This window comes from Manis pentadactyla, chromosome X (assembly GCF_030020395.1).
Source record: "Manis pentadactyla isolate mManPen7 chromosome X, mManPen7.hap1, whole genome shotgun sequence".
NCBI classification, from domain to species: Eukaryota; Metazoa; Chordata; class Mammalia; order Pholidota; family Manidae; genus Manis; species Manis pentadactyla.
In genome coordinates this window covers 35256732-35262181 of record NC_080038.1, presented here as the reverse complement: position 1 = coordinate 35262181, position 5450 = coordinate 35256732, and the positions used below count along the sequence as shown (strand labels likewise).

General features: G+C 35.6%; 1 pseudogene; it reads right to left on the bottom strand.

The window, feature by feature from the left end:
* Positions 1-1104: 1104 nt before the first annotated feature.
* LOC118917477 (very-long-chain (3R)-3-hydroxyacyl-CoA dehydratase 4-like) lies at positions 1105-2288 on the bottom strand (annotated as a pseudogene).
* Positions 2289-5450: the final 3162 nt, after the last annotated feature.

Here is a 5450-nt window from a genome sequence, read left to right as displayed (position 1 = left end):
TATGGTCAGAAGGGTCTGAATATGTCAGGAAGGGTCTCACAGAACTTGGAATATGTTTCAAGCAAGTCAGAATGATTTGAAATGCATCAGGAAGAGACTGACACAAATCATGAAAGGCCCTACACATGTCAGGAAGTCTTTTTTTTTTAAATTTGTAGCATATTTTAATTTTAAATCACTAATACTTTAGCACAAAAAAATGTAACTGTTTTCTTTGTACATAGGTTATTTCTCTGGAGAAACTTTTCAGATACTGATGTAGTTACTTCATCTTTTGAAAGAAAGAAACACAAATTCTTATACGTGACAAATTGCTCAAGGTAGACAAAGAATATTAAAAAAAGTTAACTTCTTAGGGACTTCAGTGTGGTGTGGTACATGCTTTAGTAATAAGCTTGCTTGCAGGAAGGCTAGTAAGGGTTTTATGTATGGTGTCTGGCACACTGTAGGCACAAAATAAGTGTTTCTTGAATGAATGTAGGCATTTTTGGGAGGCCAACTAGGAAGCAACTCATTCTAAGGGTAACCTGTTTGCTGAACAAAAACATCAGACCAGGATAAAAGTGTTTCTTGAGAAGCATATTGGGGTAAAATACATCACTACTCAATGGATATGTCTGGAAGAAGTGTTAGTTATTGCTTTGCATTTCAATGACCTTGATAAAGAAAAAGCCCAGGGGCTTTAAGGTAATGTAGCTTAAAAAAAATTAAAGTATTATTTCATGGAATTTTAGTTTCTTACAGTAGCCCAATAAAGTCTAGTTGCTGTAATTCTTTCTCTTCATTTTAGTGATTCTAGATGTATATTCCAGCAATGTAGGTAGGAAGCAGACTAAGTCACCTGGAGTTTGCAAAGGGATTCTGTTCTTTTCATAAACTAAAGCTTTTAGCAATTTTTTTGTAGTTATATTTCTATTACCTGGTTCTTGTGTCCCAAAATATTTAATACCCTTTTTATATAGTCACTGGGTGAGATTCTATAATTCTTTCAAGAAAAGTGAGTGGTACACTGATGGTACAGAAATTATTCTATTTAGGTCAATTCACAGCAACTCCAAGAGAGAAATGGACTGGCAAAGTCAAATCCAAAATATTATAGTAAATCAAGAATTAGCAATATTTCAGATTTATTCATAAATTTTTACTATATCTTTGTACCTCCTTATAAGGTACATATACAGCCTGTTTAAAAAAAAATGGGGGGCATTATTTGTATATTTACCGAAGATCTATTCTGTTTTCATCAAGGTCTAGAAAATAATTTTCTAGGTGTGTCTAATGTTTACTTCTGGGGACAGTGACATCTGTGAAATATGTTATTCTAGATGACTGCACAGCATATTTAGTCATTGCTTCCCTCCTACGGATCTGCGGCTACTTGGGAAATCTGAAGTGAAAAGAAATAGATGTAATTTAGGTTAACAATTTTGGTTTTCAATTTAATGGAATGTATTCCAGTTAATTTCCTATTTCTTAACTTTATAGGAAAATGATTGGGCTTCATGATACAACTTTAACCCGTATAGAATCCACAGCTTTGGTGTTGCAGGGGGTGTTTGGAAATACAATATGTAAGAACATAGACTACTGAGGTGTGTCTACTCCGGGGAGGAATACAATTGTCAGTCATGGAGTTTTATCAAATACTAGGTATTTTCCCACCGGAATGCTTCCTGTGCTGTGTTTACTGAAGCTGACTCCACAGGATGCTTTTCCTCACATCAGACTGTTGTACTTCATATTTTCTTCTTTTTAATGGGAAAGACTCTGAGGATGTTTCTTCTTTCTAAGTAAAGATGACTGGAGGTAAAATATATGCCTATAAAGAGCATCAAGAGATATAGTTTCAGCACATATGGGAAATAAATGGATAAGTCAAAGGGCAGCTTTGTGGAATAAGTACCAAACGATTCAAAATAAGGCAGTGACTGATAGATGGCAAATGCTTCTGTGAGGACACACAAAGAATAAACCAGCATCCATAGTGTTTGACTGAGCCATGTCAAGACCACACAGGATATTCCAATGACTGATAACATGCAGTAAGTGTACCTAACTGTATCCAACAGATTCCGAAAGATGAATAAAACACACACCACATATTTCCCTTGGACTTCCTCTTGACTGGTGATCACCACAAAGAGGATGATGATTCTCTCTGTGAGCTGCAGAAACCTAGGAAAAAGATGGTCTGATTCAATGCCAATGTACATGTGCAGCAACTCCAAGAGAGAAATGGACTGGCAAAGTCAAATCACAAGTCCAATCGCATAGAAAGTGTCAACCATGGAATAGTGCTCAATGGAAAAGCTTTTCCACTGCCAAGGAAATGACAAAGATGAGAAAAATAAGGTTTCAGAGATGCTTTATGGAAATGGCATTAATAAAGATGTGATTTCAAATAATACCTATGTGTACCTAGCGTTTGTGTCATCTACGTACTTGGTCGGTACTTCCTGGATTTTTGTTAAACACTAGGCTACCGCTGGGGACTTCAGAGTTTCCATTGCTGAGAGCCCATCCTACATATGGAGTGAGCTGAAGTGGGAGGGAAACGAATGCTCCTCTAAATAGGATAAATTTAAATTTTAAAATTAAATCCTGCCCTGTTAAGAAACTTCTAGGGAAGATTTTGCTGTCTTCGCTGCCTAGTGATCATTCCCATGACCATACGTCATTGAGCACTCTGGGTTTCTCCTCTTAGCGGCTCTGTGAGGTGGCCGCGATGGTCACTATCCTTTCTCTGGTGATTCCTGAGGCAGACCAGAAGTCTTTTATTACTGTTTATTTTTAAAAACAGCTTTATTGAGAGAATACATCTACCATAAAGTCCATCCATTTCAAGCGTACAATTCAGTGGTTTTAGTATAGTCACATGTGTGTAATCATCTTCATCACAGTCAGTTTTATAACATTTTCATCACTTTGCAATGAAATCTTATATCCTTTTGGTATCTCCCGCATATTCTCCACCATTCTCCCACCAGCCTTAAACAACCACTAATCGTTTTTTATCTCTATAGAGTTTCCTATTCTGGGCTTTGATATGACTTGAACCATGTAATGTGTGGTCTTTTTTGATTGGCTTCTTTTACTTAGCATAATGTTTTCAAGGTTCACCAATGTTGTAGCATTTTTCAGTACTTCATTACTTTTCAGTGGCCAAATAATATGTCCGTTGTATGGATACTCCACATTTTGTTTACCCATTTGTCCATTGATGGATATTTGGGTTTGCTTCCACTCTTTGGCTGTTACGAGCAATAATAATAAACATTCAAATACAGGTTTTTGTTTTCAGTTCTGTTGAATATTTACCTAGGAATGGAATTGTTGGGTCATATGTTAACTCTATATTTAATTGTTTGAGGAACAGCCCACAAAGCAGCTGCACCATTTTATAGTCCCATCCCATTAGTAGTGTATGAGGATTCTGATTTTTCCACATTCTTGTCAACACTTGTTATTTGATTGATTCTAGCCATCCTAGTAGGTGAGAAGTGGTATCTCATCGTGGTTTTGATCAGAAAGTCATATACACATCAGGAAGGGTGATAAATAAGTAAGGAAGGCTTACAAAGAGGAAGAGTCTCGACTATGTAAGGAAAGGATGCAAAGTAGTCGTGGAATTTCTAAGTACCTCAGAATGTGTCTCACACACAAAGTCTCTGATATGTCAGAGAAGGTCTCAAGAAGTCAGGAAGGATTAAAAAGCACATCAGGAGTGGTGCCAAACATGTCAGAAATGATTCATTCTCAGTGTATAGAAAAAAAATAGATTTTTGTATTTTGATCTTGTATTTTGCAAACTTGATAAACTCATTTATTAGCTCAAATAGTTTTCTTTTTGGTGGCCTCCTTAGGATTTTCTATGTTCAAAATCATGTCATTGTGAAAAGAGATAATTGTACTTTTTCCTTTCCAATCTGGATGCCTTATATTTCTCCTTCTACTTGCCCTAGCTAGAACCTACAGTACAATGTTGAACAGAAGTGTCAAGAGCAAGCGTAGTTGCCCTGTTCCTGACCCTAGTGAGAAAGCATTATCTTTCTCCATTATGTGTGAAGTAAGCTGTGGGCTTTTCATAGATGCCCTTTATCAGTCTGAGGAAGTTCTCTTGTATTTTTAATTTGTTGAGTGTTATTATCATGAAAGAGTGTTGGATCTTGTCAAATGCCTTTTCTGTGTCTATTTATATGATCCTGTGGTTTTCATTTCTTATTCTATTGATATGGTCTTTAAAATAACCTATTTTCAGATGTTAAACTAACTTTGCATGCCTGGGTTAAATGCCACTTGGTCATAGTGCATAAAATCTTTTATACATTGCTGGGTTCAGTTTGCTAGTCATTTGTTGATTTTTTAAGGGGTCTGTATTCATAAGGGATATTGATGTGTAGTTTTTTTTCTTGTGATGTCTTTGTCTAATTTTTCTATCAGAATAAGACAGTCAGCTGCCATAGGGAATGCAGTATAGCACAGAGAAGACAAGTAGTGACTCTACAGCATCTTACTACGCTGATGGACAGTGACTGCAATGGGGTGTGGGGAGGGACTTGATAATATGGTGAATGTAGTAACCACAATGTTGCTCATGTGAAGCCTTCATAAGATTGTATATCAATGATACCCTAAAAGAAAAAGAATAATATGGTTAGTTATGATAGTAGACCCATCTACTTCTCTTTGCAATTCTATTAGTTTTGGCCTCACATAGTTTTGATGCTCTGTTCTTGGGCACATACACATTAAAGATTGTTGTGTCTTTTTGGAGAACTGACTCCTTTATCATTGTTTAATGCCCTTCTTTATCCTTCATAATGTTGCTTTCTTTGAAGTTTGCTCTTTCTGAAGTTAATGTAACTATTCCTGCTTTCTTTTGATTAATGTTAGCATGGTATATTTTCCTCCGTCTATTTACTTTTAATCTGTACATGCTTTTATATTTAAAGTGGGTTTCTTGTAGACAACGTATAGTTGGGTCTTAGTTTTTGAACCACTGTGACAATCTCTGTCTTTTAATTGGTGCACTTAGAACAGTGACATTCAAAGTGATTATTGATGTAGTTGGATTAATACCTACCATATTCATAACTATTTTCTATTTGTTGCCCTTATTCTTTGTTCCAATTTTGTCTTCTATTCTTTTTATATCTTTTGTGGTTTTAATTATGCATTTTTAATAATTCCATTTCCTCTCCTTTCTTAGTATATTGGTTACACTTTTTTAAAAAAATGTTTTTTGTGGTTGCCCTAGATAGAATTTGCAGTATACATTTACAGCTAATCCAAGTCCACTTTCAAATAACACTATACCACTGCACAGGTACTGTGAGTACCTTATGATAACAAAATAATCCTAATTCTGCCCTCCCATCTCTTATATCAGTCTGTCATTCATTTCACCTATATATAAGCATACATAAGCATATATCTCTACATGTGATTAT